Genomic DNA, 11,770 nt, shown 5'->3' with positions numbered 1-11,770 from the left:
ACTTCATGTTTCTTTCCATAAATAGGATCCTTTGGCATGATATTGAGAATGTTACTAGTGCTTGTCCAGAAAACCCATATCCTCCCAGTAAGCTTGCATGGTCATGGAATAGACACATGCTCTTTCAAAGGCTATTCTGGTTGTAATATGTTACCATAGAGCACTGGGCTTGGCTTTTACAGGGTCACTTGTGAGTCAGTACCTATAAATTCTTTGTCAGCATGAGCGGAGAATCTCAGCTGATCTGGGACGCAGATGTCTGGAATCCTGGACATGTCTTCATGGTGCTGCTTTAGTTGGTGAAAAATCTTGCAATCCCTAAAAATCCTTAAACATTTATTCATCTTCAAATAGAATTTGGAAAGTTGTGGAGATTTTTCTGATTCCTTAAACCATTTTTTGCAGAAGATCCTGTACAAATAATCTACACCAATAGGACTGGGAAGAAGAAAAGAGAACAACAAAAGGTGGGTAATATCATCTCAAAAGAAATATAGAACTTTTCTGCTTCTTTCCTTTTTTTTTTAATGATTTTTTTCATTAACAATAAACCAGCAGTTTTTAACTCCCTTTTCAATAAGTTCTCTTTTGAAAAAGAACTTAAAATTCCTGACATATTCCACGTGTAATTAATGCCAAACTTATCTTCCTTTTTTTTCAGCATGCTGTGCAACACTTTCATTGTTGATAGGCTGCAGTCAGTAGTGAATCAGTGTATTTAATTCTGTCTCCTGGTCAGATACTTGTGGGTGTCAGGAATCTCAGTAGGTTTAGGTACCTGTTTCTTTTCCTGGTGCAGAGGAATGCCAAGAGATACAGACACAAGAATAAAAATATAAGGCACAGGAATCTCTGCCCTAGGATATAACCAAACTTGGGATCCAATGGGGCTTTAGGAGAAAAATTTTCTTGTGATCAGGTTAGTTTTTAATTCTGCAATAAACCTGATGGAGCCTTTTGTGATGAACACCTCATGTCAGACAGACACAAGGTAAGTAATGTCCACTGTTCCTATGAAAGGATTCTTACCTTCTTTGTGCAATACTAATTGCCTTCTGCAGTGGAAGGAGGAGCTGGAAAAACACTTATTCCCACCAGAAACTGTTGAAGATGCTCATCTAATAGTTTCTAGGTTGCATGGCCCTGAACAAGTAAAAATAATAAAAGAAAAAAAATGCCACTGTGATTTTGCAAGGATTTTAGGACATTAAAAAAAGGCTTGAAGTACTTGAAAAGAAAGTATGTTGAGTAGCAAATGAAGTTCATAAATGGTCTTAGAATTGTCCAGGGTTGTCGGTGAGGAAAGCCTTTTTTAAATGGCACAATTATTAGAAAATGTGAATTTTATTTCACAAAATGCTGTCAGGATCCGATCGGAGAAAAACTCCAGTGCTGGACCCTGTTTTAGTTCTTGATCCCAAGAGTGAAATTAAGGCACAAACAAGGTCAAATACCATAATTGCACAGTTTGTTTATTGCAAATTGCAAAAAGACAGTTATTGTAAAAAAGGGATATTATTGTAATAAAGGGGATAGTGGTAGGACAGATTGGAAAAAAGGTAGAAGATGAAGTAAGAATTTGGGGTGCAAGTGAAGCAAGAATTTGGAGAAAGAGTGAGTCAACACCATCGATCCAGCAGTGTTCCAGAGATCTGTGATTGTCATCATTGGTGATGGGAATTCTTCAGGGTTCATAGTCTCGTAGTATCAGACCAGAGTTTCCCCCAAGAGTCCATCAGAGGTGGGTGTCCTCATGGAGGTGTCCTTCTGAAGTCCCCTTGAAGGTACCCCATGGAGTGTGTCTCGTGGAGTTGCCCTCGTGGCCATGTCTCACGGGGGGTGTCCCTCAGGGTCTGTAGTAGTCATCAATGGAGAGTGTCCTCATGGAGGTGTCCTTCTGGTGTCATCCTCATGGGAGAGACTCCCTGGCAATGTGCCTCTTGGTGATGTGTCTCTTGGTGATTAGCTTTTCCCCTTTTGTAAAGAGTTAGGGGGAGTACTTCTGCTCTTCACGTCATGTATTACAGGCTCCTGGTGGTCCAGTTTCCCTGGTCTTGCAGTCAGCTCTTTGACACGTGTGTCTGCAGCAATTCTTGGAATAATAGCTCACACCAATCCTCAAAGTAATGAACAGAAGAGTCTTATCTCAGCTCTTTCTCACTCATCCCTCAGGCAATGGATGGTGGAGTCCCAGTTCAGCTCCTCTCACCCTTCTCCCAAGCAATGGATATTGGAGTCTTATTTCAATTCCTCCCACACATCTCTGGGACAGTGGTTGGTGGAGTCCTATTTCAGTTCCTCACACCAATCTTTGAGACAATGGACAGTGGAGTCTGATTTCAGATCAGTCTCTCACAAATGCTCTTTTAAAAGTCTTCAACACTGACTAAAAACCACATTGTTACTGCAGTAGTGTTGCAGTCAATGCACCTGTGAACTTTATCTTCCTCAGGCCCTTATGCTGTGTAGTTTCTAACAGCTATTGATTGCATTCTTCCACCCCTTCTGACAATGATGTCCTAAAGTGCCATGGAATGTAAACATTTCTAAAGGAGAGATGTAATTGTTAGAGGCAATAATATACTGTACAACTTATTTTTTAACCTTGTAAGACTCTTTAAAGAGTCACAAATTATTTGGTAAGTGCTGAAAAGTATGATGTATGTTCACCTTAATCCTTTAAACTCCAAATCCTAGTCCTGTAATTCAGTGCTACACATATTACATTATGCATCAGGGTAAATAATGACTCAAGTAGTTTCAACAAGAAACACACTTTGTGGATCCCATTAAGGGATTCTTGTTTTCTTCCATGAGATCTTCACCTCCTGCTGAAAGAGGGACTGAAATTCACTGGCTTCCAACCAATAATGCAAAAATAATCTTAAAACCCAGGGAGTTCCAGCCTAAAATTTTGTAGTAGTGTCTACAATCTGCTAGGTATTATTGTTTTTCAGTCAGTTCCAGGAGAATTAGGACTTAAATTCTTGATTAGTACGATTTAAAAGATTATTGAAAAACTTATTGCTGTAGAAATTGCACAGCTAAAAGATGAAATATTTAAAAGACTTATTTAAAAGTTCAGATTTCAAATGCTTGGCTATTTTTTTTTTTTTTTCACATAAAAAGTTAAAATTTTGTCTGTTGTTCTGAACTGAGGACTTTCACATCTGAAAACCATCCCCTTTTCCAAATCTTGTTTGAGATACAGCAATAGAGTCACCGTAATATCATCTTCACTTCCTTACACCAAAGAGATTAAAATAATCATAGAATCATAGAATCATAGTATAGTTAGAAGTTAAGACATCTAGATCCAACCGCCTGCCATAGGCAGGGACACCTCAAACTAAACCATGTCACCCAAGGCTCTGTCCAACCTGGCCTTGAACACCGCCAGGGATGGAACATTCACAACTTCTTTGGGCAACCCATTCCAGTTCCTCGCCACCCTTACAGTAAAGAACTTCTTCCTTATATCCAGTCTAAACTTCCCCTGTTTAAGTTTTAACCCACTACCCCTTGCCCTATCACTACAGTCTCTAAAGAAGAGTCCCTCCCTACCATCGTTATAGGCCCCTTTCAGGTACTGGAAAGCTGCTATGAGATCTCATGTTACTGCTCAGATGAGAATCCAGTATTCATTTAAGGTAGAGACAACTGCTGCCTTATGATGATGGGTTTCATGTGGGAGGTTTGAGGACCGAATACTTCTTTCTTTGCAGGAAGCCTTTCTGTGGTTCAGAAACTGTCCAAGAAAATGTAATTTACCACTAAATTTTTATAACTTACTTTTAATTTGTGGTGTTATCAGTGCTGGTGATCTTTTTAATCCATATGTTGAGTTTATTTTTGCAAAACGAAAAAATCAAAGGCCTCTGATAGGCTTGGCTGTGATTGCCTCCTTAATATGTTCAAAGTCTTTGGTAGGGAACTGGTGTTCTCTTACACATGCAGACATACATGCTCAATAATATAGATATGTACATGAAGCTAACAGTATTTTTGACATTATAAGGATTTAGTAGCTGTCTTCCCAGTAGTGAGAAGCATCCAGCACGTTCAACTAAAGCCATTCTTGTTCCTCCTGAGAAGGCTACTGATTAGATTTTCCATTCACAAGGAAACGAAATCCTTTCCTTCTTGTCAGGCTGTGTTGTGGACATCTCAGGTTTTAATATCTTTTCATCCAAACTGGTTGCACAAAAAATAGTTCTTCCCTACTGAGCTCCTGAGAGAGCATGTCTACCCTACCACTGTATAAGAGTTGCAGTGAAGCAGCTCTGGTATTCTGAGGGGAAAGGTTTTGTATCTGAACATGTAATGAAGAACTGGAAGCATCCTAACAAAGAGTGTAGTCTTGTAGAGGTGTCACTTGGCTCTTCCTAGCTCTTACAGTCTCAGCACACTTGATATGGACTAACGTGTTCATAACATTGTAAATAAAGCAAACGTTAGTAATCTACTTATAATACTTCTCTGTGTACATCACAGCATGAAATTTTATTAAAACTTCTGAATATGCTGAAATGCAATTTTGTAATGGCAAACAAGTATTTTAATGATTCTCCCTTTCAGCCCAAGAACTCATGTTTTGAAAACTTTATGGAAATCCTATATGTTTCAAAAAAATCACTTTGGCTTCAACAAAACTTCATATTTTTATCGTGCTTCTTTTTCAGTGTAAGTCCTCCGAGAAGATCTAGAATGAAACATGAGAGTCTTAATTTTTGTGTTCTGTCCATCATCTGCAAAGGAGGTCACACCTCATTCAAAATCCTCTTGCTCAAAAATTGATTAATAGTAGTAAGAAGGATTCAAGCTGAGACAATATGCCAACAGAGAGGCTGTGTAAGCAAAGTTATATGATCTTACCCAACATTAGTAGGATTCCCATCTTGTAAAGGAAATGTATTTATACAGATGCCCTTCCCTGCATGTGGACTTTGGAGGACTATCCAGCAACATGTAGGTGCAACTGTAGTGTTCATGTACTGACTTAGTCGCTTTACATGATAACAATAACAAAAAAAATGGGTGAATAGTTCACGCTAATATGCAGTTCAGGCTCTTCAGAGACTTGGAATGTCTTCTCTCATGTTCTTAGGGCTTGTACTTTCAGGCAGTGACATGTGACCAACTCCATTAACAAATAATATCCTTTGATATTCTTTGTCACTCATAGATTTCTATATGGGTGAAGATACTGCCTGATTCTTATGAGAAGACTAACCAGTCAGTTCACTTCCAAAGATCAAATGCTCTGACCAGCATGGATGTGCCCCTTGTACTATGTTTCATTAAAGACATACAGTACCGGTTGGAGTGAACGAAGTTATTTGCTCTTTTAATGTAGTATCACTTTTATATGCTGTAGAAATTTTCCTGGGTCAAAGAACTTGAGTCTTGAGTAAGGAAAGGGGTTTATAGAAATTTTTTCATTCCATTTTTCATTGAATTCTCCTGTCAAGTCTTTTTGAAAGTGTCTATTAAAGTTCCTTGATAATGATTCCTTAACTTTTATATCCTCTGTACTTAGAAGGTAATTTCTTCCACTAGAGTGTGAATGACGAAATCCAAACACACTTCTGTTATCCCTATATGCTAAGTGTTAGTCACCTGTGCACAGCAGCTTCATGGGTCTCCAGAAAGTCAGCTGTGCCATTTGGTTTATTCTTACATGGTGCCTGACATTCCATAGGCCACTATCAGGTATGTGGGAATAACTGAGAGAAAAAAGCAAACCCTGTAGCTATTGAGCCTTGCTTGGACTGCCATTCTGAACAACTTACAGTTTTAAAATCAGGTCATTTCGGCTTTCAGATTAAGCTTCCTAATCACTTTACTTTCCAACATCTTTATGAAGCAGCTTAGTGTTTTTCCTCATTCAATGTGTTTTTCCAATCACCTGCATTCATTTCATTCTTTTGTATTTGGAATGGCAGAAAAATATGGAACAGGATTTGGATGACATCCATATCCCTAGAATAGGGATGGCCAATTTATTTGTCTTTAATATATTTCATCAGAATAATCTTTTCTATTTATAATTTACATTTTGATTTTCACCAACTTTGATATTTGCAATAATTCAGTGGGTTCTTCATTCCATCATATTTCAGCCTGTGGGTTGTTTGAAATATATTGATGATTGTTAATTCATCCCTTGCATTGTGTGAGTAGGTGCAAAAAGTTTAGAGAGGATTGTGTGAGCATTTTGTCCTTAAAAACCTGTTCAGATTCCTAGTTGTGCATTCTGAAGAGTGCACATGTGCACGAATTGCTGCCATGAACATCACTGTTACAAATATAAAAGATTATTTCTATAAAACTCATAAAAATGCGTAAAAGGAAGTAAAAATACTTTAAAAGCAAACTTGCAGTGTTTTTTCTCAAAATACTGAGAGCTGCTATTAATGAAAACCTCTTTTTAGTACACATATATTTCTGTAATTCAGTCCTTTCAAATGAGAGGAAAATCAACTCACAAAAAATGTTTTGTCAGTATCTACACTCAAGACTTTGTGTGTTTGCTTTTAATGATAGTGTAGTAAAGATAATTAGTCCATGTGTGCTCACAGTGAAACATGAAGTTTTGAATAACATTTTTGAAAACAGTGCTGTTGCCTCATTTTACACTGGTGTAACTGAGAGCAAAATTCTACTTAATGTATTTAACTGCTACTGATTTTCTTGAATTTCCTTGCAAAGCTGTAACAAAAGAGATAAAAGTGTAGTATAATTCTCCTAACCAATATCCTTATGTAATTGAAATATATTGGTCTTATGAATTATTTCTTTTTTTTTTTTTTTTAATTTATTTTATCTTAAACATTCCCCCAATAATTTTGGATGCTTCTCAATATTTTTAGATCTGCTTTTTTGGCTATAAAATTATGGAAGTTCAAGGGGTCCAAGCAGTAAAATCTGCAGATGGTATTTACATCTTCTAATTCTAGACACACAGAGCAACACAGAAAACATACTGGGACCTTCTCTGCAATCACAGCAGATTTCATCTGACAAAAATATGGACTGTTTTTGTTGTTGTTTTTATTTGTGTGTGTGTATCCTTCTGTTTGTGTTCAGTTTAGTTTACTATATTTCAAAGTCTTTGGACTTTCATAAAAGAGTGCTGGATTCACAGGAGCTGCTGCCTGCATAAAATCTATAGTTTTAATATCTGAACCTCCTACTATTCATATTACTACCCCACCTTTCTTTGCCTAGCGCAGTTTTCTTTTCCCAGTAATGAATACTTACTAGATTGCAGTTTATACATTTGCAGAAACTGAAGAATTTGGCATCTTCAACTGTTAAAAAAATTATCTAGAAAAAAAAAATAAAATTAGGATTATATATAGATCCAATGCTGAAAAGATTAGAATATGTGTATTTCAAATCTTGAATCCCGACTGTAATTTTTTGAATATCTAAAGGAATATTCATGACCTATTTCCTGTGAATTCTGTAAAGATCTGTAAGAAACCCTGCAGTTACTTATTGTGATGACAAATTTTTTCTTGTTTGCATGAAGGATTATTTATTTGTATGGGATCCAGTGATCCCATTCACTAGACTAAAATATAGCACTTGTAAAGTGTTGAGTCAATTCTCTGTCTATTTCTAGACCATAATGATGTTTTACATGTGTGTTACAGGCTTATTTGTGTGCTCCTGAACAGGCAAAGGTGTCCAGATGATTTTCATCCAAAGAATAAGGGTGTCTGGTGGTTTCATATATGATAGGTCTGGCCAGTCCTAAAAAGCAACAAAATAGATTTTTGACTGGCATGTTACATTTCTGCTGCATGTAAAGAACAGTGAAAGGGATATCATACCACTCGTATCAGCTTCTCTATAAACTTTCAAGTGTGAAACATGTTAGTGATTTTATTTTTTAAAGCAGAGAAATGAATTGTTGACTTGGAACTTTTATTTACTGCATAGTATGTTCTTAATTACTTTCAGACTGAGTTCCACATAAGTTGCTCAGCAAGCTCCAACATATGTTATGCAAATAACAACAGAAACTACTGTTTTCCATAGAACTTACCTAAAACTCATTAATAAGACAGAACTTCTCATTCCTAACCTGGTCCTACTTTAATGTTTTCCTAAAACCTGTAGAAAGTAACTTAATTACAACAACAGTTTACAATGCCAGCACAAAGAACATGGGTAGATAAATAAATGGGTTGAGTTTTCAAGGCTTTTAGATAGAAATAGTTGAGAATTTTCATACAGTATGGTATTTTTTTTGTACATTTTGTATATTTTTAAAGATTTTCTACAAAAATACTACAAAAGTGCAATACAGAAGGAAATAATAGGTGAAACTTAGTTGAAAGGGTTTTTTTTTTTAAAGGGAATATATCACCACAGATGCCTTGTGGTATTTTCATTTTGCTAAAATCTTGGAAAGAACCTGGCTATCAAAAATAACGTGTAGCGGAGACCTCACATTAGTATTCAGGCTATTTGAATGTATATCTTGCGCTATGAAATCTACTCAAAAAGTGGCATTTAAATTTATGATTGTGGTATCAATGGCTTTGTGAACATTTTTCACTATCAGCCAAATTTCATGTTTAAATTATTTTAGTAGAAAGTTTATACCCACCTGAGGGAAAGTGAAGCTGAATGCTGTATTACAGTTTGTCAAACTGAACAGAAAAATTTGAAATGAGAACAGAATTTCATAGAAATGTATAGTGCAAGGCATGTTGGTTTATGCTGTTCAATACTTATTGTGTTTCTCACTGCAACAGAATTTCTAACAGAAGAATATTATGCAGTTGTACAACATGTTTGAAAGAAAAAAATAATAAATAACTTCTCCCTTTGCAGATTGATTGTGGCTGTTTTATTTTACCCATGATAGAATATCTCATTTCTGACATAAAAGGCTTAACAATGGGAGAAGAGGCAAAATTAGGGTCTAAATGTTAAATGGCATCCTTCAGAGTACAAAGTAAGAATTTTTAATTGTCCACACATATCAAAATACCATATCTGACTACATAATTAATATTAGAGACTGTGAAGACCCTGAAAAGAATGGTTTCACAAAGAAGTATATGATTTTCTCTCTTATTCATTTTTTTGAATCACCACACTGGTCATGTATTAAACCTGCTACATTTTATAGGAATGTTAAATATCTCTTTAGTATTTCCATTTTATCCCCTGCTTTCATATTTTCAGTTTTCGTTTTGTTTTTTTGTTTGTATTTTGGTTTTTGTTTTTTTCTTAGATGTTCCCACCCTCCTCATTTGACAGTGCATTCTGACCTCTAATGCCAGGAAACAACTCAATAAATGGACAGAACGCTCTTCATAAATATGGAAAGATCCAGGTAAGCAAATAAAAACTCTCTAGGAAGAAGCATTTTCATTCCATGCAGAAATAAATCTAAAGGTTTTCAGTTCTGATATTACTGGACATTCAAACCTCATAAAAGAGACGTATTAGAAGCAAAGGGCAAATGCTTGTATTTACAGTGACTTTTGTCTTGTGTTTATACGTAAGTATTAGCACAGAGCATACCAGGCTAGTAGTGTTTTATGGAGTGCTAAATTCAGGTCTCTGACTTTCTATGACAATACAAAGCCACATATGACAAAAACGCTTTTCCAAGGAGATATATAGTCTTCATATGTACAGTCAGGAGTTGGACAAAATGAGCAAGGTCTGGGCCATGTCTGTTATTATGCCGCAATTGAGAAAAACATCCCTAAGAACAGCATTTAACTTTATGCTTCTCTGTAAAGGGTTTACTTAAGCAGAGGAATATGCTGGTACTAGAAATGAGATCTTGATTACACTCCATAAAATGAATGCAGTTTAAAGTTAATTAAGTAGATGCAGGTATCTGTTTACAAATAGTGTTTTCTAGAAACTATCTATCTTGAATGATGTAATATGTTATGGGTAAAATGAACCAGTCCATGTCAAATGAACACCCCTCCCCTGCCAAATGTTCCCCTTTTTGTTATGAGACAGGAAGAGGGAGATGGTTCAAAGAAAACAGGAATGATTGTCAGATCCAGTCTGCAAGAGATGTTGAACATTTAGGCTAATGCTATAGAAGAGTAGATGTTTTGGTGGCTTACTATGATTGTCACTCCTTTTAGAGGAAAAAATATTTTCTTTGATTCCACCAGGAAAAGACAGTTTCAACACTGTCAAATATGAATAATAACACAGACACTTCTAAAAATTTCAGAATCTAACTAATTTAAAATCCATAGGATTTTCAACAATTTCAAAGAAAATTTTATTAATAATAAAGCTGAGTGGATAGATCGCAATGAATTATTTAGATGATGAATGCCATATGTTTTGGCAAATTTCCTGTAAAAAGGTTTGAAATTTATTAGTTATTAATAAATTTGGGGAATCAAGTCAAAGATTTTGGGATTTCTTTGTAAAGCACACAGTTTAGGAAATTATTGCATACTGGAAACATATAATTTGCACGATCACAGTTTCATTTAGAAAGAGAAAAAAATGTAAAAAGGAGGCCTTTCCCTTTTTGTTTTGGCTATTAATTAAGAGGACATTTGCATTTTGTTGTTTCTTTACAAAATGCCTGACATAAAATTTTCAACTTGGCTACCGCTCCCTTTTGCAACATACACATATAGTGTTGCATTTCAAAGATGTTCAGAAGTCCTCAAAAGCTTCAAAAACACAACACACAAAGGGAAACCATCCTTCTAGTAATTTTCTGAATAATTCTTTGACACAACATGCCTGAAGTGATATATCCAACTGTTTGAATAAGGATATTGCAGCACAAAGCCGGCATTGACAGAGGCCAATCTGCAAGAGCTAATTTGTGTTTTCTTATCCTTCACACAGACCTCTCTAGTGTCTATAAAACTGTAAATGACCACAGTCTGCAGCTGGAAAAGCCTGATGACTGGCAAGAGACCCAGTGAGGATGGAAAAACCAAGCTGTGTTATTAAAAGGTACAAGACATCAATCCCAAATCACTGAGATGATGCAAATAACTTATTGTATTTTTTAATGTTTCCTTTAATTGAACAGCTTTGTTCATGCTTTGTTGCTATGTGAAGATAAGCCAGAACAGGGGAGAAAGCACATTTGGAGCTGCTATTTCTCTAATTGCCAATGAAATCTACACCGTCCAAGCTGGTGAGCAAAAGTGATCTCTGCTTTGTTATTTCTCTTCATGCTCTTTCTTGTAGATAATATTGAAAAAAATGCTTTGGTTTTATATTACCTTTACATGTATGGAACAGTCAAGCAAACTTACCCTGTCAAAGTTTGTGATAATCCCTTCTAAAAAATTTACTCAATCTGCATGATGTACAATTAATACTGTAATTTAGTTTTACTTTCTGGTTGTTTTTTTTTTTTTCTTTCAAATAAGTGATACTATGTGTATTCATTGAGAAACTGAATTTATGTTGGAAGGCCTTCAGGATTTACAGAGGTATATATAACTAGAGATATTTATTTATTTTTTTTCCTCAGGGAACTTTTTCTATACATATTAAATTGTACTTTTTAAGTGAACTGTCATTTTAAGACAAATTCAGTCGTATGACTACATATGTTGCTAAGCATTACACTGTAAATGCTTGCACAGACAAAAATTATTTGTAAAAAAATAGTGAGCAACAGAGAATCTGTGAGTAATAAAATAAGATTTTCTATCATATGGCATTATGAAGATGTATGTGTAACATACCTGTAGTTTAAAATCAAGTTTCAGTATAATTGGATGTGTATAAGTAG

General features: G+C 35.5%; 1 long non-coding RNA gene across 1 annotated transcript; it reads left to right on the top strand.

The window, feature by feature from the left end:
* The first annotated feature begins 271 nt into the window (after positions 1-271).
* On the top strand, positions 272-11,364 carry LOC130606602 (uncharacterized). The gene is made up of 3 exons (XR_008974021.1): positions 272-467; positions 9,283-9,358; positions 10,867-11,364. It is a non-coding gene; the product is annotated as an uncharacterized LOC130606602 (long non-coding RNA).
* The last annotated feature ends 406 nt before the right edge of the window (positions 11,365-11,770 follow it).

The sequence above is a fragment of the Pezoporus wallicus genome, unplaced genomic scaffold, assembly GCF_028554395.1.
Source record: "Pezoporus wallicus isolate ANWC-B61680 ecotype Strahan unplaced genomic scaffold, APGP_CSIRO_Pwel_v1 contig_749, whole genome shotgun sequence".
Lineage (NCBI taxonomy): Eukaryota > Metazoa > Chordata > Aves > Psittaciformes > Psittacidae > Pezoporus > Pezoporus wallicus.
This window is presented reverse-complemented; position numbering and strand designations above follow the sequence as displayed.